Source organism: Topomyia yanbarensis, chromosome 2 (assembly GCF_030247195.1).
Source record: "Topomyia yanbarensis strain Yona2022 chromosome 2, ASM3024719v1, whole genome shotgun sequence".
Taxonomy (NCBI): domain Eukaryota; kingdom Metazoa; phylum Arthropoda; class Insecta; order Diptera; family Culicidae; genus Topomyia; species Topomyia yanbarensis.
Genome location: NC_080671.1, coordinates 25,214,125 through 25,237,848, shown reverse-complemented (window position 1 = coordinate 25,237,848; position 23,724 = coordinate 25,214,125). Strand labels below are relative to the sequence as shown.

Below are 23,724 nucleotides of genomic sequence, written 5' to 3'. Positions count from 1 at the left end.
CTTATAAAAATAGGTGCTAAGGGACGCGGACGAAAAGAGCTGACCACCGCCTGAACAGTACCAATACATCGTAAAATCCGAATAAGTCAGCACTGCATCTGCATTTGCAGCTGCAACCTATCCGGGGATGAAAAGCGCAATAAAATATGTGCTCAAAATCCACCGGTTCAACACCACCACCGCCACTACCACCCGGCTGATTCGGCAGCTTCACCCATCTTGCGGTGTTAGTTAGTATAGCTTTAAGATAGTAACTTTTACTACGCCGCGCGTCGTTCGTGTCGTGTTGATTGTTGGGCTAAGCGTGGCAACTGTAATGTAGCTGCTACTCTCAATTGATTGAATTAATTTCTTTTCGCTCTCGTTCACTGCATACACACGCTTCGCGGCCCCATACTCACACTCTGTACGAATCTCGCATCAGAGTGCTCGGCTAGCAGTGCCCCGCTTGCAGAGTGCTCAATTAGTTTAACATACTTAAGCTGTTCGGACGTGTATTTTGGAACGGGTCGCGGAAATCTAATCGTGTTTTTTGTTACCTTGGTTGATCCTAAGCTTGAAATTCTAATCAGGTAGTGTTGCTATAATTGTTACGGTTGAACCATTATTATCTTGGCAATTTAGAACCATTTACCTGCGGAAATCTGCGATAGGCGCGTTATCAGTTTGATAAGAGTAAGTGAGTTACCCACAGTGATAACGGAACCGGGACGGATGGTAAACACTGGATTGACGATTGTTGTACATTCAATGCGCAATTTAGAAATTTTAGAAAGTGAGCCTTTCACACTCAAAACAAGGTGATCGTGGTCGGCTTTAGTGTACGTACTTGCGATCGAAACAACAACTACAACAAAGATTGCTGGAATAAGAATTTCAGTGAATAGATCGTGAACAGTGTCAGTCTGGGAAACAACAATATCTCATATATGTACAAGAAGCAAAGTAAATTTGAAAAGCCACAAACGTTAATGGGGTGTGAATGACTTGGCCTGTGATCGACGAACTGTGGATCTATTGAGGTCAATTGGCGTTGAAACACAACAAACACCTTATGATTGCAATGTTTTCGATAAGTAACAACTCCTACTGTTTTCTTCAAACCAGTGTATAGTGTAAGGCTATTTTACTGCAAGGAAGGACTCAACTTCCTAAATTTATCATGGTGACTGGACAAATATCACAATTACCCGCCGAACGAGACGGTACGTAGTTGACCTCCACGCGCTGCTGTTTGATTGCAACCCACAAAGTTTGCCGAAGCTCTTTCAGGCATGCTTCGATGCAAAAGAACCGTAAACAGTGAACTTTGCTCGCATCTCATAGCCGTTCTCAGCACAATCAACACGGAGAAGCTCGTATTTAGTCGCGCTGACTCGGTTATTAATGTGTAAAAGTGATCTCAGTTGGTGAAAAGATCAGTTTCAATTATCAGAGGAATTGTTTGGCTAGACGAATGGACGTGTGTGGGCTGATAGGCGAAAATGTACACATGATTCTGAGCACGGAATAAACATCGGAAGGGGGCATGTTTGTGAATGAAGCTAAAGTCCATGTACCATTAGTTTCCTCATTTTTGATTTTTCCATTTTGGTTAATGCCCTTAATCTTTTAATCATATTGAACCGTAGAGAACCTTGATTTTTTTTGTTCGTAGGATACAGATACAATGTTTACAGGTTCCATGCAAATTAGCTATTAATATTCACAACACACCGCCGGGAAATAGCTAATCGAGTAATTGTTCTGATTGTCGCGTTCAAGGTTCACTGGGAACAAGCAAATGTGGGATATTTTTCAGTTAATTATACTCATTGATGAAATATATACATATGAAACATAAATGTTTTGGCGTGTGACGCGTGACCGAAGTTGATACGGAGTGGCGCGATTCGGCGTGTGTGGGATCGAACTATCGACCAGTCGCTTATCAAAAGAACGTTTTGGGTTTTAATACACCGGGCGATGCTTGAAAAATTTGTCATTCTTGTGAACTATGTGGTTGAGATCATACTTATTGAATGGAGTGAATTGCAACCTTGATATATGTTGAGCCTAGAAGACCCAGTGTACCAAATTCAAAGCTCTATATACCAGCATGTTAGTATGAGAAATGTGTTAAGTGGAATATGGTAGAATAAGTTCACGTGCATTGTTTTTGAATTCAATGTTATTGTTGACTAGTTAATAAACATACATTTAAAGATAATATTGATTTAAATGCATTCAGTCACTTTTTAATAGATGTGGTGCAGCACAAGTTGTTTATACTAACATTTTATGTAAACAAAATCTAAAGCAAAGCCGTGTTATAAGCAACAAGAGAGAGCTCCCGTTCAACTTTTCAACGTTTCTGTTTAGCATTCGTAGGAATTATCCTTCGCCGTCGATTGCAAAGTAGATTTCGGAAAATCGTTTATGAAAATGCGGTTATAGTAACAGACACCTGATATTCCAGGAATAGTGATCTAAAATTCATAATTTCTCAAATCAATTATGAATCATTTTTGTAATCTAATTACTTTTTACATTTCAAGCAAACACTCTCAATATACTTAAGCAATTTCTCCATAAATCGAGAGATTACAACAGAAAAGATAGAGGCACCGATTGTTCTCTTTCCGAATAGATTCTACACCCAAAACCAGTGGCGGCGCTAAGGGGGGGCGAAGGGGGCAACCGCCCCGAGCGGCAAAATCAGTGGTCGGCATTTCCTACTCAATAAATTTCCATAGTGTTTTAGTAATTGTTCATGTTTCATTAATCACTATAAAAATCAATTTATTTCATTTTGGCAACTATTGACGATTCAAAGGGTTGGGGATCGGGATGATCGATGCGATAGAACAAAACTATATTCATATTGCAAGGTAGTAGTGGGAGTATGCAGACTAATTTGTTGGGATTAAACCAGGGAGCTTTATCATTTACAGGTGGCTTGGTCCATGGTTAAGAATCTCTCATTCTACACGAATGATCAAATTTCACTTGTTACGGAATTATTGAACTTTTCTGTGAACTAATTGTTTTCTTTTAATTCCTCTAACTCATAAAGAATACATTGTATTTTCAATCTTTTAATTCCATTGGAGAGGTGTTTTCTTTCCTATTAAATTGCTGGTACGGTACCAGCATAGTAGATAAGACAAACGGTCTAATAAGTGTTCTATAGAAGTTTAGCTTCGTGCGGTAGCGAACGTTGTTCGACCGAAGATTTTTTTTGAGTTAGTAGACCCGGCGATTAGCGAGGGGTAAACAAACCTGCAATTTCTTTTTGTTCAGTGATTTTTAGACGGGAGGTTATGCGAAAGCTTAAAAACGATAAGGTCGTTGGAAAGGGCCGAATCCCGGCTGAACTTCTAAAAATTAGGAGTGACTGGCTGTGCGAAGCAATCCACTGCGTGATTTGGATGATATACGTGGAAAAAAAATTCCTTCGGATTGGTTGAATGGCCTCATATGCTCAATCTTGGAGAAGGGCTGTAAACTTCCGAGGCATAATGATCCTCAATGCTGCCTACAAGGTAGTTTCTCGTGTTCTGTTGGGTAGACTGCGCCCGTTGGCTGAATGCTTTGTCGACGAATATCAAAGCGGGGTTCGAGAAGGACAGTTAACGACGGACCAAATGTTTACCCAGCGACAAATTCTGGATATATTCCGGGAAAACAATTTGCGGACTCACCATCTGTGTATTCAAGGCGGCATACGACACAGTAAAACAAAACGAACTGTGGCAGATAATGCTTGAGCGTGGTATCCCGACAAAACTGATTAAGCTGATTCGTATGATGCTGGATAGGATAAAATCAAGCGTTACGAAGATCTGATGTGCATAGGAACGGAACCGTCATCACGAGATCTTACATGCTTCTTGACTTCGCGAACGATTTCGGCATCATTGGTATTGATCGCAGAGCATTGCAAGAAACATTGTTACCTTTTAAAAGGACAGCTGCAAGAATCGGACTGACGATAAACTCAGTCTGACAAGACAAGGTACATGATAGCTGGTAGAGAACGTAGTAGTCGTTTTGGTTTCGAGGTGGAAATCGGTGGGGTACGGTACAACGAATTCATATACATATCTTCAAATACTTACCTTACCGTTCAGGCCTTGTTGTCTCTTGCTGTATGCAGAAGCCGTCTCCACTTCACTCGGTCCATTGCTGCTTGTCGCCAGCCTCAAAGTCTTCGAAGGGTCCGCAGGTCGTCCTCTATCTGGGCGATCCACCGTGCTCGCTGTGCGCCCCGTCTTCTTGTTCTTGTAGCGTCGCCTTCAAGAACTATTTTCACCGGACCGTCGTCCGACATTCTTACGATGTGTTCAGCCCACCGCAAACGTCCTATTTTTGCGGTATGCGCGATGGATGGTTCTTCCAGCAGCTGATGCGACTCATGGTTCATTCGTCTGCGTTACGTTCTGTCTTCCATCTGTACGCCACTGTAGATGGTACGCAGCACCTTTCGTTCGAAAACTCCAAGGGCGCGTGGGTCCTCCACGAGCATAGTCCAGGTCTCGTGGCCGTAGAGGACCACCGGTCTAATCAGCGTCTTGTAGATTTTGTTCGACCGGAGTGTCCTCCGGAGTCCAAAGTAGGCACGATTTCCCGCCAAGATCTATCTCTGAATTTCTGGTATCATTGTCGGTGGTTTCCAGTTAGCCCAAATACACGAATTTGTCGACCATCTCGAATCCGTCACCGTCAATCCGAACTCGGGATGGGAGGTTCACAGTGTCGTCTCTAGAACCTCTTCCTCTCATGTATTTTGTCTTCGAAACGTTGATGGCAAGTCCAATCCTGCTGGTTTCAGCTTTCAGTCTGATGTACGTTTCCGACATCGCCTCGAATTTCCGTACCGTTATGTCAATGTCGTTGGCGAAGCCAAGAAGCTGGACGGACTTCCTGAATATCGTACCACTCGTGTCTATCCCCGCTCTCCTTATTACACCTTCTAAAACAACGTTGAACAGCAGACACGATAGACCATCACCTTGCCTTAACCCTATTCGAGATTCAAAGGGACTCGAGAGTGTCCGTGATACTCGAACAACGCACATCACCCACTCCATCGTCGCTTTGACTAATCCTGTTAGCTTATCCGGAAAACCGTACTCGTGCACTATCTGCCATAGTTGATCTCGATCGATGGTGTTATACGCCGATTTAAAATCAATGAACAAATGATGTGTGGGCACATTGTATTCGCGGCACTTCTGCAGAACCTGCCGAATTGCGAATATTTGGTCCGTGGTGGCACGGGAACCCATGAATCCCACTTGGGAGTGCACCACGAAGTCCCTTGCAAACTGTGACAATCGACGCGGCAGTTGCAGCAATCCAACTTGTCACCCTTTTTGCAGATTGGGCAAACAAAACCCTGCATCCACTCCTCCGGAAGAATCTCCTCCTCCCAAATATTGGCGATTACCCAGTGCAGCGCTCTAGCCAGTGTTTCACCACCGTATTTTAATAGCTCGCTGGGTAGTTGATCTATACCGGTAGGTTTGTTGTTTTTCAGCCGACCGATCTCCTCTTTGATTTCTTGGAGATCACGGGCCGGCATCCTATCGTCTTCTGCGCATTCTCCAAGATCCGTTGCCATACCGCTTTCGTCCTCTGCTGCTTCTTCAAATACTAGTTACATATGATAACGATTTTAGCCACAAAGGAAAAAGGCACGTTGTTGCTGCGAGCATGGTTTGCGTAGTCAGTTAACAACCAATAGTCTAAGAATGCGCGCAAAAATTGATTTATTCAAATCACTGATACTTCCTGTTGCTCTATACAACCATGAAGCTTGGATGTTGAAGGAAGTAGGTTATCGATTACTCGGTTTGTAGAGAAGAATACTTCGTTCAATACGCGGCAGCACAGTAGAAAATGGAGAATGGCGCCAGTTATGATCAGAGTATTTTAAAGAACATAACACATACTGTTGGGAAGGTCATTTCTCGTTCTTTCCAGAACACAGAAATTGAAAATCGGTTAAAAATGACCGGGCAGAAAAGTTTTTAGCGCTGAAGACCCCGAAAAACACTATTTTTTATGCTATGAATCAAAAATGGAAAAGGTAGTCGAAGACAGTCTAAATCCCTGACTACATACGGGGAACGTGCCATTTAAGCCAGTATATTCTGATTCCTGATACGTTTCCGTCGGATGTTTGTCTTCATATATCGTTTCAGTGTGTCATAAATTGAAATACTTACTGAGAGTGCTCAGGAACAGGTTTCTGATTGTGAAGTTAATGTTTTCATTCAATTGAAAACCTTTTTTCTGACAGGGTTATAATGGCAAAAAAAAATCAGAAAGAGGTACGTTGAACGAAGATTTAAAACCACTGTTCTAAGAAATCAATTTCAGGTAAATTTAATAGATTATCACCAAAATGCATTTGTGATGTGACATGATAAGCCGGAAATATTTATACAATGCAGCTTCCAAACTCAATTTTTGTTTCCAGGTTTTAGTCACCGTTCATGAATGTTACCCTTTTCAGTTGATATTTTTCGGTGATAATTAATCAATACCACAGTTTACCATTTACGTTTCAGCATACTTCCCTATTTAATTTCAGCCATCCTCAGAATTATTCACTCACGCGCTTTGCCGTCGCTGGGGGGAAATAAAAACGTATACGGTAAACTGCGCTTTTGATTATTTATCACCGAAAAATATCAACTGAAAACGGTAACAAACTGAATTTTTCAACAATCATAGACAAAAAGTGTAAAACTTTTGCATGAAGCGAAAGTAAGAAAAATACGATTTAAAAATTTAATAATATATAAACAAGTGATGGCTTCACAATGAATATTAATAACAAAATATTGACAATAAAATGTGAAGAAGTGTGAAGATTTTTATGCAGACATTTTCTAATACTTTTATCATATTTGTTTCATATGAATAGGTGGAAAATAATCGAACTCTTCAAAATTCAAAATTCCGGGAAACTGATGTGAGTTTGTTAATTTTGAAAGATGGCCACTTTTCCGGGGCACTTCCGGGACCGACAATGGTGGTCAATGCAGTCAACAAGACATCGGTTAGCCGTCAGTAACCTTGAACTGAAAATGCAAGTTATTTGGCATCCAGTTTTGCAAAAATTTTACCTTTTTGCATTCATCGCGGTATCTGTTTAAATCGGAATTTTCTATGTGACAGCACTCCACAACTCCGGAGCCGGAAGTCGGATTGAGATGGAATTTAACATCAGCTTTCGGGGACGCAACACCATTCATTTGAGACTAAGTTGATCGAATCGGTCTAGCCATCGATGGTGGCTAATGCGGCTAAAGAGACTTGGAATGACTGCTAGTGACCTAGATCTACAATTCCAAGCAGTTATGGTCACATTTTGGAAAAAAAATCCACCTTTTTACATCCATCGCAGAATTCGTTAGAATCGGGATTTGCTGCGTGATCGTACTTATCACCCTGTAATTCAGAAAAGAGAACTCGGATCCACATAAAATTCAATAGCAGATGATGGAAACGTTGTGCCATTCATTTAAAATCAAGTTTGTTAAAATCGGTTCAGAAAATTACGAGAAACCGATGTTGACATTTTGTTGATAAGTCCGCACATACATACATACACACAGACATTTTGTGATCTCGACGAACTGGGTCGAATGGTACATGAGACTCGGCCCTCCGGGCCTCGGTTGGGAACTCGGTTTTTGGAGCAATTGCATAACCTTTCTTTACGAGAAAGGCAAAACTGTATGTAGAGATCAATCCGGTCAGGTTGGACTGTTTGTTGCTATAATAGTGATGCGGATATTTAGATTCTATAGGTATAATATGAAATTTCAAATAATTCGCACTGTTGTTGGGAAAATGAAAATGACAAAAATGTGCATAATTTGAAAAATCATTTAGAAATGAATTCGGATTCTGACAGTTCCATAATATAGTGATAGGCGGAATGTGAGAGCCAGCCACTAGTTCGAATTTTTTTTGTAGATATTTGACCAAATTTTCCTGCGTAATAATGAATGACAAAAATTAGGACGTAGAAGACCTCAATCAGCTTCATGGTATGTTTTTCTATACTACTATGTAACGAAATGAGGTAACAAAGTAATCCTGAAAGATAGAGAAGTCGAAGATTCTAAAGAAATATTTAATTTGGCTGGTAATCTGTAACAGTGGATGAATCAGTAAATACTTCGTATCTACAGGAAGATACCACAGAATATCTACCAGGAAGATTGTTTACGGAAACGATTATAGTGCAATCATAATTGACTTTTTTTTTCATAACTCTCCGAGCTCTCGATCGAAGCAGTTCGTTTTCTGGTGCTGTGCATAAAGTGAACAAGAATAAATTGTCAGTGAAGGTCAACCATTGTTCGAGGCAGTCTTTGTTCGCCGGTGCCCAGGCTGGTGAAGTGAATACCAGAATAGCCGGAATCGCCGCTATATAAGCTAAGTATTTTTTTTTCTTTCATTTCCCTTTCCCCGATCGGTCTCTACTTCTGCCCTTTCCCCTGAATATAAGTTTCATCTCTCGTTTACACCACGTGTTATCCTCGTGCCTAAATGGCCGAGGGCGAAGTAACATTGGATGGGAATGATATTCCCATGGATATACCGGATAAACCCGAAATTACTCCCTCCCCTGATTCCCCCAGTCCTCCCCGTATTAAAACATACCCAGCCAGTTCGACTGGACCCTGGGTGGTGTATTTCCGGCCCAACACGAAATCGCCCAATATTCTAGAAATCTCACGGGAGCTGACTGCCAACTACCCGTCCGTGGCTCAGATAACACGTGTTCGAGCTAATAAGATACGCGTTATAGTAAATGACCTCGACCAGGCAAACCAGATTGCTCGCAGCGAGCGTTTTACGAAGCAATTCAAAGTGTATGTGCCTTGTAGAGTTGTGGAGATCGATGGGGTCGTCGCCGAACCGGGTCTAAAGTGCGAAGACCTGTTGAAGTACGGGGTTGGCTGCTTTAAGGACCCTTCACTTCAAAAGGTGAAAATTCTGGAATGCAAGCAATTGTATTCCGCAAAAACTGAAGATGATAAGACAACTTATTCTCCGTCAGACTCGATTCGGGTGACTTTCTCCGGATCTGCTCTTCCCAACTATGTCCTCCTGGATAAGGTTCGCCTACCTGTTCGCCTATTTGTACCGCGGGTAATGAACTGCAGCAATTGCAAGCAACTGGGCCACACAGCCACTTATTGTGGCAATAAAAAACGGTGCGGCAAATGCGAGGGAGAGCATGAGGATGACGCTTGCGGTGGAGAAACTGAGAAGTGTATTTACTGCGGGGGCCCTCCGCATGTTCTTAAGTCATGCCCGGCGTACAAGCAGCGCGGGGATAAAATTAAGCGCTCCCTTAAGGATCGCTCGAGGCACTCTTATGCAGAAATGCTAAAGAATGCTTCGCCATCTGTCGCTTCCGAAAATTCCTTTGCTCTTTTGGCTGGCGTTGAGCAAGAATCTGACGACCCACAAGAGGGAACATCATTGGTTAACCCAGGGGAATCCAGGAAGAGGAGAAATCTAGCCTCCCCTACATTGCCTCGTAAGGGTGCCAAGGTGTCGTCCACTCAGAGTGCGCCAACCGCAATCAATAAATCCAACGGAAGTGATGCACAAAAGCCGAAGCAATTTGCTCCAGGACTTGGAAATATTAATTCTAACAAGGAGTACCCACCACTTCCAGGGACACCAAAAACCCCAAGTGTCCCCTTTTTTCAAACAGATACTCAGTCCAGTAGCGGACTAATGAAATTTTCTGACATAGTGGACTTAATTTTCACAGCTTTCAATGTTACTGATCCTCTTAAAAGCCTTCTGATACGTTTTCTCCCTATAGTGCAAACATTTTTGAAGCAGTTGACTACTAAATGGCCCCTCCTTGCAGCGATCGTAAGTCGTAAGTGGCTAAGTCATCGAACGAGGTCACCGATTCGATCACTGTTCTACAGTGGAACAGCAGAAGTATCCTCCCGAAAATCGATTCCTTTAAATTTTTACTAAATAGTTTAAAATGTGATGCTTTCGCATTATGTGAAACTTGGTTAACTTCCGATATAAATCTCAACTTCCACGACTTTAATATAATTCGTCTGGATCGAGAAAACCCCTATGGAGGAGTACTTTTGGGGATCAAAAAGTGCTATTCTTTCAACCGAATTAACCTCCCTTCAACACCAGGCATTGAAATTGTCGCTTGTCAAGTTTTAATCAAAGGTAAAGACCTTTGCATTGCTTCCATCTACATTCCTCCTAGAGCCTCGGTAGGGCACCGAACGCTTTGTAATATCACGGAATCCTTACCGGCACCGCGGCTAGTTCTGGGGTCTTCATGATGATAATAGATTAACATTAATCCAAGATCTTTGCGACAATTTCAACATGACCATCTTAAACACGGGAGAAATGACGCGGATTCCTACACCACCAGCACGCGCAAGCGCGTTGGATTTATCGCTTTGCTCGACATCGCTACAGTTAGATTGCATGTGGAAGGTGATCCCTGATCCCCACGGTAGCGATCATTTGCCTATCGTGATTTCAATTGCTAACGGTTCAAGACCATCGGAAACAATCAATGTATCGTATGACCTCACACGGAACATTGATTGGAAGAGTTACGCGACCGCGATATCCGTTAAAATCGAATCCACTCAAGAACTTCCTCCGGAGGAAGAGTACAGGTTTTTGGCTGGCTTGATTCTCGACAGTGCGAATCAAGCTCAGACTAAACCAGTACCCAGCGCGAATACCCATGGACGGTCTCCCACCCTGTGGTGGGATAAAGAGTGCTCAGAGCTGTACGCGGAAAAGTCCACTGCATATAAGGCCTTCCGGGAAGACGGGTTACCCGCTAGCTATCTACAGTACGCGTCGTTAGAAAGGCGAATGAAGAGTCTAATGAAAGCCAAAAAACGCAGTTATTGGCGCCGGTTCGTCGACGGGTTAACGAGAGAAACAGCGATGAGCACTCTTTGGGGTACGGCTCGACGTATGCGTAACCGTAATAGTACCAACGAGAACGTGGAATATTCAAACCGTTGGATATTCGCTTTCGCCAAGAAGATCTGTCCGGACTCTGTCTCGGTACAGAAAACGTACCACGCCGCGTCTCCTCACGATACCACGAACGAAACACCGTTTTCGATGGTGGAGTTCTCACTTGCCCTCTTGTCATGCAACAATAACGCCCCAGGGTTAGACAGAATCAAATTCAACTTGCTGAAGAATCTACCTGACACTGCAAAAAGGCGCTTGTTGAATTTATTTAACAAGTTTCTTGAGGGTAACATTGTCCCTCATGACTGGAGGCAAGTGAAGGTCATCGCCATCCAAAAACCAGGAAAACCAGCCTCCGACCACAACTCATATCGGCCGATTGCAATGCTGTCCTGCATTCGGGAGTTGTTCGAGAAAATGATCTTGTTTCGCCTCGACAATTGGGTTGAAGCAAATGGCTTACTGTCAGATACACAATTTGGCTTCCGCAAAGGCAAAGGGACGAACGATTGCCTTGCGTTGCTTTCTACAGAAATCCAAATGGCCTATGCTAACAAAGAGCAGATGGCATCAGTCTTCTTGGATATTAAGGGGGCTTTTGACTCAGTTTCTATCAACATTCTGTCAGAGAAGCTGCACCAGCATGGTCTTTCGCCAATTTTAAATAACTTTTTGCTAAACCTGTTGTCTGAAAAGCACATGCACTTTTCGCATGGCGATTTAACAACATCGCGATTTAGCTACATGGGTCTTCCCCAGGGCTCATGTCTAAGTCCCCTGCTCTACAATTTCTACGTGAATGACATTGACGATTGTCTTGCCAATTCATGCACGCTAAGGCAACTTGCAGACGACGGCGTGGTCTCTGTTACAGGGCCCAAAGCTGCCGACTTGCAAGGACCATTACAAAATACCTTGGACAATTTGTCTGCTTGGGCTCTTCAGCTGGGTATTGAGTTCTCCACGGAGAAAACTGAGTTGGTTGTTTTTTCTAGGAAGCGTGAGCCGGCGCAACTCCAGCTTCTATTAATGGGTGCAACGATCAACCAGGTTTTCACATTTAAATATCTCGGGGTCTGGTTCGACTCTAAAGGTACCTGGGGATGTCACATTAGGTATCTGAAACAGAAATGCCAACAAAGGATCAATTTTCTCCGAACAATAACTGGAACATGGTGGGGTGCTCACCCAGGAGACCTGATCAGGTTATACCAAACAACGATATTGTCGGTGATGGAGTACGGGTGCTTCTGTTTCCGCTCCGCTGCGAACATACACTTCATCAAACTGGAGAGAATCCAGTATCGTTGCTTGCGCGTTGCCTTGGGTTGCATGCACTCGACCCATACGATGAGTCTCGAAGTGCTGGCGGGCGTTCTTCCGCTAAAAAATCGATTTTGGGAACTCTCATATCGATTGCTCATCCGATGCGACATTCTGAACCCGTTGGTGATTGAAAACTTCGAGAGGCTCGTCGAGCTTAATTCTCAAACCCGATTTATGGCCTTGTACTTCGACTACATGGCACAGAGCATTAATCCTTCTTCATATACTCCCAGCCGTGTTCGTTTCCTAGATACTTCTGATTCTACTGTATTCTTCGACACATCCATGAAGGAAGAGATTCGTGGAATCCCGGACCATATACGCCGCAAGTGATCCCCAATATATTTTATAATAAATTCCGAGAAGTCGACTGTGACAAAATGTTCTACACTGACGGATCAAATCTCGATGGGTCCACTGGCTTCGGTATCTTCAACAATACTATCACCGCTTCATTCAAGCTCAATGATCCCGCTTCAGTTTACGTCGCAGAGTTAGCTGCAATTCAGTACACCCTTGGGATCATCGACACTCTGCCCACAGATCACTACTTCATCGTTTCGGACAGCCTCAGCTCTATCGAGGCTCTTCGTGCGGTGAAGCCTAAAAAGCAATTCCCGTATTTTCTGGGGAAGATACGGGAGTCCTTGTGTACGTTATCTGAAAAATCTTATCAAATTACCTTTGTTTGGGTCCCCTCTCATTGCTCTATCTCGGGCAATGAAAAGGCCGACTCATTAGCAAAGGTGGGCGCATTAAATGGTGACATATACGAAAGACCAATCTGCTTCAACGAATTTTTTAGTATTTGTCGTCAGAGGACACTCAACAGTTGGCAAACCTCGTGGAGCAATGGTGAACTTGGACGATGGCTACATTCCATTATCCCAAAGGTATCAACGAAGCCTTGGTTCAGGGGGATGGATGTGGGTCGGGATTTTATTCGTGTAATGTCCCGACTTATGTCCAACCACTACACCTTGGATGCGCATCTGCGGCGTATTGGGCTTGCGGAGAGTAGTCTGTGCGCTTGTGACGAGGGCTATCACGACATCGAGCACGTTGTCTGGGTATGCGCCGGGTACTTGGACGCCAGGTCTCAGTTAAAGGATTCCCTTCGGGCCCGAGGTAGACCACCCAATGTCCCAGTCCGAGATATACTGGCAAATCGTGATTTCCCCTATATGTCCCTTATTTATACTTTCATAAAAACGACAAATATCCCAATTTAGCCCCTCTCTTTTTATTTCTCGTTTTAGAAGCTTTCTCTTGCCTTGTGGGACCGATCAGCTCCAGACTGCAACTATGTAACCGCCGTCGCACTTACCACTACGGAAACTGAAGCGAGAGCGACTCGAGGTCCGATGACTTTTGAAGGATTCCCCGCGGGTCCGAAGAATACCATCCGCCAATCCGACCTACTAGACTGAGGCGCTAATTTGTCTCGCTGATCTCCCGTTTGCCCGAAAGTTGCAAGTTTTGCTCTTCTCTCCCGGTCACCATCTACGCTTTCTCTCCCCTGTCCTTGATACAACTGCTTCTACAGTCCCCTCTGAATATCTTGACCAAGCATAAGTCTCCGCTAAAAAAGTTCAAATTTGTATTCTGTATTCCTAGTTTTAAGATAGTTGTAATTTTACCTCTTTGTTAAAACTATTGTCCCCCATCTTGTAAATAGAATTGTATCCCTAGTCTTAAAACACCTGCGAATTTTCTCATAAATATTTGTTCCCCCTTTTGTGTACCAAACTATATTTTTAGTTTTAAGATAAGTGTAAATATTTCCTAAAAATTATTACTATTGAATTCCTTGTTTTAAAATTTTTTCATAAAAAAAATCTTTCGCCCCCTCTCTTGTATATAGAATCTTATTTCTAGTCTTAAGATAGCTGTAAAATTTTTCTTTTTTAAAAAAATATTTCAACATTGTAACCTCCTAGTTTTAAAATATACAAAATGTAAAAACAAAAGAATTTGGCACCGCCAAGCTAACGCATTTGTGCCTATCAAATAAACGAAATGAATAAAAAAAAAAATAATTGACTTTTTCCTGTTCAGGCCAGATTTGGCATCTTTTCACTACGTCAAAGATGTTTTGCTAGTTTAGAAGCAGATAATGTCTATATTGCACCGAAAGAGCAAAATTCGCCGAACACGTTTTATAATGTGAAATTGGGCTCTCGTGGTGAGAGAGACGGAGCAGTCTAAATACCAACAGCAGGAAACAACACAAAGAAAATGTCAAAAATTATGGAATAAAGCTGCTAAATTGGCTATCCCTGGTTTTCGTTTGGACTGCACAGAATAACTTTTTTTTATAATTAATATATTTATTTAGGCCCAAATGCGGTAGCTCGACGAGGCCGATTGTTCGTTTTTTACAATAAATAAAAAAACAACTAAGTCAAGTTTTTTGTCTCGTTCAGACGCAGCTTTCTGCTGCGTGTTGAGATCCTTTTTCCTTGTATGTTCGTATTTTTCGGCATTCGTTTTCTTGTTGTTGCTGGTTGTTGGTGCTTGATTCGGAGATGTTGGTTTTGCAGCTGTTAGTGGTTTAGCGTAAGATGGTTCTGGGCTGATTTCAGTTGGATTGGTTAAGTTTTCCTTAACAGTTTCTACGCAAGGTTTTCCGAGGTGCAGCTTCTTCGTGCAGAACTGGAACGTAGGAATTTGCCCTGGGTACGTGACTAGTGATGTCTGTAGAATGAGAGCATTATCATTTGCTGTAAACAAAAGGGCTCACCCGCACGCACTATAAGCTAACGTCTCGCCGAAAAGGGATTATGGGAGAGGGCACAAAACCAGTTCGATGTTTCAAAAGGGACCAAAACATTTATCTACAAAAAACGTTCAAAATACAATTTTTTTTATAAATCTGTTATATTATTCGGAAAAAATGGTTAATTTAACACGGCATTGAGTTGTTTGGTCCTTAAATCAAGCTCCTGTTCATAAATGGGAATATAAAGTACGAGGTAATTTTTCAGACGCCATTTTCTCAACATGAGCATATTGTATATAATGCCTTATGAAATGTTGACGTCGAAATCATGGAAAATCATATATTTTCGAACCTCTGCGCAAAAGGGGACAAAACGAGACATTCATTTCAGGAAATTGCACTCATTTTCAATTATTATAACTATATGCGATCTTTCCGAACTTTGAAAAAAGCGCAACAACTTTGAACATTATGACTTTAATACAATGCACGACTTATTATTTGTTCTTCATGTCTGATCGAGAAAAAAGGTTTATATCGACTAAATTGAAATGTAATTATAAGCCCAGCGAATAAGCTTTCGAATGAAACCAGGTTGATTCTAATCGGAATTTTTAGTAAGAAGAAATGTTCATTTGAATAAAAGTTTTTTGAACACATTTTTATCAGTATCCTTAATCTATTTCATTCTCGAGGCCTCATATTTTGAGAAACTCCATTCAACCTGTTTGCAAACGTAGAAAAACGTTAAATTATGACTAATCCAAAATTATATTCTGAGAATTTGTCTAGCTAGGCGATGCTATGCTGCGTGTTGAGATCTTCTTCCTTGGCGGTGGAGCATTTGTTACATTGTCTGCCGCAGATTGGAAGTCATTTTATTAACACTGCTTATTTGCTGTTCCCAGTCCGTTGTTCTTTTTGTTCTCACGGTTCACTGTTGTATATCCGTCTTCATGATGTGATTATTGATGATGCCTGCTGTTAGTGTGGAAACGTTTATCGTTGTCGTTATACCTTCGATATTGGTAAATTGGGCGGCTGAATGCGATTTATCTGTAGGTGCCGGTGGTTGATTCTTGTTACATGTTTTTCTATAGCAAGCCGTCTTGTTACAGAACTGGCATGTAGGTTACACAATCCCTCAGTGATATGGATTCAATAGACAATTCGTACGCCGTTGGTTTAACCGGTGAAAAAGTTACTCCAAGTGTCATTCGTATCAAATTCCACTTCTCCTTATTGCGTCATAATCCGTTTGATGTAAAATTTGTTTTAGTGCGCGGTTGTGTATGCTAACATCCACCATGTTAGTTTCAATATACACGCCCAAGTAACAATTAAAATGCCTCGGGGATTTATCATTGTTTTATCCTTGTTTTATGAAGGAATCCTTGAAACCGGTGATTTTATTATGGTTTTATGCATCTGTCATTTCATTTGTTCCTAAATTTCACTATAAAACTATGTTATGACTTCCACGATAAAGCTTTAGGTTGCACTTTGTTAAAACTGGAATAAAACTAACATACAACAAGAAATTAAGTTATAAGACAGTTTTATCGTAGATTATTGCACGTATTCAGGTTTTTTAATGTCTATATTTACACCTCTTTAAAATAATTACTCTTATGAAAGGCATGAGCTATACTAAGGAGTTATAAAATTGTCGTCAGAAGCTCGAATCTTTGTTTATTTGCATGTAATATAGTAACTGTAGTGCAAATAAGTTACTTCGAAAATACCATTCGGAAATGGAATTCCCCCTCAATTTCTTTTGACCCAAAGCAGAAGACGAATCAAGACAGAAACATTTCGTCTTTGCAGGTTAATAACTCTTAAGAATTTCTGAAGAACCGCTGACAGGAGGATTGGTTTGTATTTATCGTTTCTCCAGGATAATTATCAAGCTGGTAAATAAAGGTGAGAGCTTTTTTGTGCGTGCTGATGCAGTTGTCAATCACGAGAAGCTCATTAATCATTAATTGGATAACCGCCGTCGCCCTTATCACTACGGAATCTGAAGCGAGAGCGACTCGAGGTCTGAAGGATTCCCTTTGAAGGATTCCCCGCGGGTCCGAAGAATACCATCCGCCAATCCGACCTACTAGACTGAGGCGCAAATTTGTTTCGCTGATCTCCCGTTTGCCCGAAAGTTGCAAGTTTTGCTCTTCTCTACCGGTCACCATCTACGCCTTCTCTTCCTTCCTTCCTTCCTTGATACAACTACTTCTACACCGATTTTGGAAATGACCAATCATAAGTATCCGATAAAAAATCAAATTTGTATTCCGTATTCCTAGTTTTAAGATAGTTGTAATTTCTACTCTTTGTTAAAACTATTGTCCCCCATCTTGTAAATAGAATTGCATCCCTAGTTTTAAAACATCTGTGAAATTTATCATAAATATTTGTTCCCCCTTTTGTGTACCAAACTATATTGTTAGTTTTAAGATAACTGTAAATATTTCCTTAAAAACTATTACTATTGAATTCCTTGTTTTAAAATTTTTCATAAAAAAATCTTTTCTTATACATAGATTTTTTTTCTAGTCTTAAGATAGCTGTAAATTTTTTCTCTTTTATAAAAAAAATATTTCAACATTGTAACCTCCTAGTTTTAAGATATTCAAATGTAAAAACAAAAGAATTCGGCACCGCCAAGCTAACGCATTTGTGCATATCAAATAAACGAAATGAATAAAAAAAAATCATTAATTGTTTTATTTTTAAAACGATTTACGATTTGGTGACCTATGTCGATGCTAGAAAACACATTTAACAAAATAACATTCGTTTGAAAAATAAGTAAATATCGAAATTAGATCATTTGTGAAAATTATGTCATTATTGATAATTAAATAAAAGCTAGTAGTTGATTCAAAGGGCATGGTAATTTTCAACATTGAAAGCAGCAATGTAATAAATGTACTTTCATTATTTCTAGGTGTGATGAAGAATACCACATACAGTGGCTACATTACCTGTTAGGGTTGCAATGATTTGTTTTTTTGACTGTTTACAAAAATTAACTTTCCCGACAAAAACAGCCGTCGCAAAAAATTTAAGATCCACTTCTCGCATTATATTATAAAAAAAGGAAGTCCATCTGCGTTTTAGTACTATAAACAATAAGCTCATACAAATGCATTTCGGTCTAGGGTCAGATCACTCTAGAAATGCATAAAAAATTTGAAAATTTCATTTCATTTCCATTTTTGCATCAACTTTCACTCTTTTGCCGAAACATTTGATCAACAAGCGTCTTACGCTGATCTACTGCGTTCGAAACTTTCTTGGAGTAGAGTTAGTTTGTGGCAGGGCTTTGACGTCTTACACGCAACGTAAAATTCATTTCAACTTTCTATTTTGATGGAAAGTAAATATTTAATTTCGTTGATTTTTAAAACTGCATCTCAAGAAATCCGTCCCTAGATTTCGGTACACAATTTGAAGAACTCTGTGCGAATCTTTATCGAATGAGGACTATTGACAAATCTCGTGCTCGATTGGAATGACACTGACAGTAAATGGTGAACAAACTATAGAGATGGCGAGTATTCAGTGTGTTTATTTTAATCTATTGCGCTACTCAAATTTGACAACCGCACCGTTACATAGTAAAAACCCCCACCTTTTATTTACCATCCTGGACAAAGTCACTGTCAAAATAATCAAAACCAGCAAGCTGTGATTTAGTCCAGCATAAAACTTGTCACTCTCAACATAGATGCAGAAGTGCCATGATAAACACGCTTGCTATATGTGAATTGCTCAGTTATGACCGTTTTAGGAGGAATTGTCTTATGAAAAAAATATTCAAGTATACCAAGTTTTATTTTAAAAAAATGTCGCCTTGAAGCAAAAATAGCAAATTGCAAAGTAAAATTTCTCAAATATACGCCTTCTTGTTCGTATAAAGGGTGGAATCAAACGTTTTGAGATATTTTTTGAAAGAATCTGCACTTTTTAACAAAACATTTAACATTTTTTACTAAAACTTGGTTAAGTGTTGATTCAATATTTGCAGAAAAATATTACCGAATGCTCTTTTTAGTAGAATTCATGGGGCGCATTTATTTTGCGTTGCTCTTTCATGATGATTCACCATAAATCCTCAACGGCATGCCTTCAAACACGCATGGATGTGTTATGAACAATAAAAAAAAGTTCTTTTATTCACTATTCTGAAAAAAATGTATACCTTACAATATGGTATTTTGTTCGATGATTGGCATCATGCGATGTCAAGGAATAAAACCACGATAAAATTTTATTGAATACAACTAATCAGTGAAAAAATTCAGGTTAAAACTGAAAGTTCTAACACGGATAGCATAAAAAGTTCTATGGACTTCTTCAGGAAGACTTTACACAGTTTTGTGATGGTTTAATAGCGCTCATATAGTGGTTTTCCAGACTGTTAGATCAGGAGAAGGTTTTATGCTGTTGGTTTAATATCACACCTAAAGTGTAGAATAGAACTGTAATAAAACTATTACTCCTACGATAGTTTGCATAACAAGTTATACTGATTACAATAAAACTGGGCCAATTTGTCATAACATGGGTTTATAGCAGCCTGTAGGGAGTTTATAAGATCATAAGGTTAGCATGGGAGGTTTTAAATATTAGTTTTTATTAAACGCTATAAAACTTCAACATAACCAAAATTGTTACTTGGGCGGTGATCTTGGTTCTGATGTTATTGAATTCGATGTCGTGGTGCGTGTTTCTACGAGGTGCAAAATATTGGTCACTTCCATGAAATTAAGCGCCCGTAGTAGGGGAGCTTTTGTTTCTTTTGGTTCATTCATTTCACTGCGTAGCGAGGGGAAACGATGAAATACTACTTGTGATATCGAACAAAACTTTTGCTTGGCTCTCTGGTGGCTATAGCGCATCGATATTTTTGCTTCAGCGACGAGATGAGAAGATAGACTGTAATTATTCAGTAAGCAGTATTAATAGCCATAGGCGGCACCATCCCTTTGGTAAAGGCTGGTATGGAGGAGGGGGTTATCTTAGCAAAGTATATCTTATTTACAAATTTGAACATGAAAGTCTTGGAAATAATTTTCCCAATATGAACAGTTGCGAAGAAATTAGCAGTCCTCAAAATCAACCACTTCGCTAGATTTAAACCAAAGCACAACCCAGCAAGCAGTTTACACCCAATTCTAAGCCTAAGCTTTGAAGAATAGCATAATTATAAATGGCTCCGTATTACTTCCTTGTGGGATCATTATTGTTGATTAACTCCCCGGCACAAGTAAGAACTCAGTCAGTTAGTAAACTTTTGGAATGCGGTAGGCAGCTAAATTTTCGATTATTGAAGTTTAATTTAGTGGTTTAATCGTGGATTTTTTTTCGAATTCCATTAATCGTTTCAGGTTTAGGTGCTCGAAATGAGTGTGTGCCGACGGCGCACGGTGGTCCCAAAGCCAAAAAAGACGGTTGAAAGCATTTGCTGGCGTTGGTTACTGTTTTCGTGCTTAGGGGTCTTCAGCAAAGTTTCAAAAATCTGATAAATCATCTGATGCCGGTGGAACCCAAATTTTTCTTAAGGGGATAGTCCCATTTCCGGAGACTTTTAAATTCATTCGACAATAAAAATATTATCTTTTCTTCAGGAATCTTGTAGAAGAGTTGATTTTGATTCGAGCAATTTATATCCATATAATGGTAGAAGTACCTTAACATCAGTTTTTCAACGTTTTATCCCATACAATGAATTTTTATCAAATCGGTTTATTCTAGAAAGTTTCAGATATCATCAAATAACATAACATAACATGTCAATTTTGAGATATAAACTACGAACGGTGGTTATAAACACTAAAAAGTTGGTTAAAAGTATTTTCTGCCTTTCAATGATGTGTTAATGTTTCGTGAAACTTAAATTCATTGTTATTTATATGAATGGTTCAACTTTCAGACAACTTTTGACATTAAAAATGTCTTACTCCACTATCTGGGGCTAGGTGTCATTCTAAAATCTAAACTATCTCCCATGTAACGAAACTATGTAAGGTTTGCACGCTTATAACTCCAATATTACTAGATGGATTTTAATCATTCATACACCAACCGATTCAGAAACACCTAACTTAAATATTGGTAATAATTTAATATCTCCCCAATAAAAGTAGACTTTTAAAAATTGGTAAAATTAAAAGGTTCACAAAAAACGGGAAAAATACCATTCGTGATGCAGATTTCTCAGACACAGCCGTCATTAGAGGGTAGGTTAGTGGCTCAATCACAAACGAAAAGTCATAAATAGAAGCAACGCATGTCCGTTTAAATCAGTTGTTGCTCTTATCCCATATGAGAAACATCGTCTCCGGGCGATGCAATAGGGTGCTTGCAGCGCGCATATGTATTGGTGAGCCGTTGGGCAGGCAAAAATGACAGTTGCATATAATGTATATGGAGCGGATAGATTGATTTATTTTAAATAATTAATTCACAATATTAAGAGCAAATATGAGAAAATGTAATGTATTATAGGAATCACAATTAATCATTCATTGCGTAACATAATGTTTTCTATCGTTTGAACCGGATACGCGGACAAAATAAGTAAAGCATTGCCAAAGCTATGCTTCATACCCATGGAAACAACGAGCATTCCAAAAGATTTTTGCACAAAAAAATGGTTTTTATTTCAAATTTGTGAAATATCTTGTGCATCGAGAGTTTATGCATACAAAAAAGCTTCTAGACTTGGAAGGTTGTAAGGCCTAGACGACTCAAGGGGGGGGGGGGGGGGGTTAAGGGTTTCAGTATAAAGAAAACACTTTTTGCGATTTTTTTTAGAAATTTGAGTGAAGTGAATTAATCAAAACTTGTACATTATAATATTTCATTTCATTAACATGCTGTAATTTTTCTATGCAAAAATATCAACAAGCGAGTCGGAGGTGAAGCTTTTCCTAGAACGTCTTTGAAAAAACACGACTTGCAGTGTTAACTGCCATTCAAAGACTACTGAACCGATTTATTTCAATCTTTGCATATACATTCTATGAAAAAAATACCTAACCTCTACGTTGAGTCTTCGTGATAATTTTTCATAAGTTTTTCTCGATTCGCTTCAGTTAAATTTCTAAAATCGCAAAAAAAAATGTTTTTTTCTTACTGAAACCCTTTACCCGTACTCCCACCCCCTGATACAAGTTTTAAACATGTTGAATTTGGCTTTCTTATCATAAATAGTAGGGTGAAATTTTATGCTATTTCAATGCACATTTAAAAAATGTATTTTATAAAAAATATAAGTTTTATTTTTATAGGTGAACAAATATGATATCTGAAGTGAGTATCAGTAGATTCTACAGGAGCAAACCAAATGTTTCTTACGTTTACATGCTTGGGTTTGGAAAATTTGGTTTGACACCAAGTCGGTCTACTTCAGTGCATTTAGTATTGTACATTTCCCTGCGATTGAACCGAGCAGTTCTGGACAATTATCCGCCAGCGAAAAGCGAAACCATACTTCCTCATCACGATTGTCCTTTTTGCGACCATCAACTACACACGTTCTAAACGCGAGTTTATATGTAAAAATCTTCAAATAATCCTTTGTGTTTATTGCCATATAGTCACAGATTATTATTATGGAACTGGGTGGATTTATTGTTGAGAAGAATATCATTTTGCTCTAACTTTTAACTTGCTGCATGAAACGTAAACATGCAATGTGTGCCCAACAGATGCTTTGACTGTGTGTGTAGCAAGAGCCCTATAAGCGCTATCGATTTTCGGCAACGTTGGCATTCGCACACACTCGCACCTAAGTGACTAAACCATATACGGTTCGTTTATAAATAGAGGTGACGCGTACCCGTTTGAATCAGTTTTTGTTCTTATGTCGAACGGGTAAGATCATGGCTGCAGCGTCTAGGCACTACACTAAGCAGTAGACGCTATGCATTTTCGGCAGCGGTGGCCGTGTGCGGATTTTTCGGGTACCAGCACGGTGTCACAGAATGATTTGCAAAGTGGGTGGGTGGGGTGGTTTGGATTTAATTCAATACGGTGTGTGCTGCTTAACAGTTATGTGTCCAACAAAAAAAAAACACCTTTAACAGGCCAACGTGGGTACCCGGGTACCCACAAATTGAAATGCTCATAACTATGGCTTCCTTTAACCGATTTGGACACTTTTAGATGTTTTGGATTCAGGAACTCGTCTACTTTTTGATTCCGTACAATAGAACCGGAATAATGGACCTGGTTTTTGGTAATCCGGATTTTCCGGGGTGATGTTCCAGTACAGGATATGATTTGTAACTTTTGATAATATCCTAGCAATATGAGTATCAAATCTCTTCAAATTGTCTCGGAAGTCTGTTTTTTATTGTTACGGGATCCTATGGCAATTTGAAAAATGGAATTGGAATGAAATGGCCACTCACGGCCCCACGGGAACCTGCTCCGGAATGTCCGTTCCGGGGTCAAATCACCAAATGGTTCCAATACCACGAGATACAGCCTACTGATGCAATTCCAAGAATTTTGATACCCATATTGCTAGTATTCCATTGAAGTTCGCAAATAGTACCCCAGCACTGGAACCTGCTTCCGGAAACCCGGTTTCCCGGGAACCGAATGAAGTAACCCGATTCATTTTTACCAAGTCCAAAAGTGGATGAGTTCCTGAA

The 23,724-nt window shown here is 40.1% G+C and overlaps 1 protein-coding gene across 3 annotated transcripts in view; it reads left to right on the top strand.

Annotated features, from left to right (window-relative positions):
• Window positions 1–420: 420 nt before the first annotated feature.
• The window catches only part of LOC131679237 (ATP-binding cassette sub-family G member 4-like), a 41,324-nt gene continuing 18,020 nt past the window's right edge, over window positions 421–23,724 (top strand). The window contains exon 1 of one of the 3 annotated variants that reach the window (XM_058959914.1): window positions 421–572. The gene's annotated coding sequence lies outside the window, so the exon portion shown is untranslated. Of the gene's footprint in view, window positions 676–722; window positions 1,206–23,724 lie in introns of those variants that run through there. The other 2 variants (XM_058959913.1, XM_058959915.1) reach the window with 2 other exon arrangements.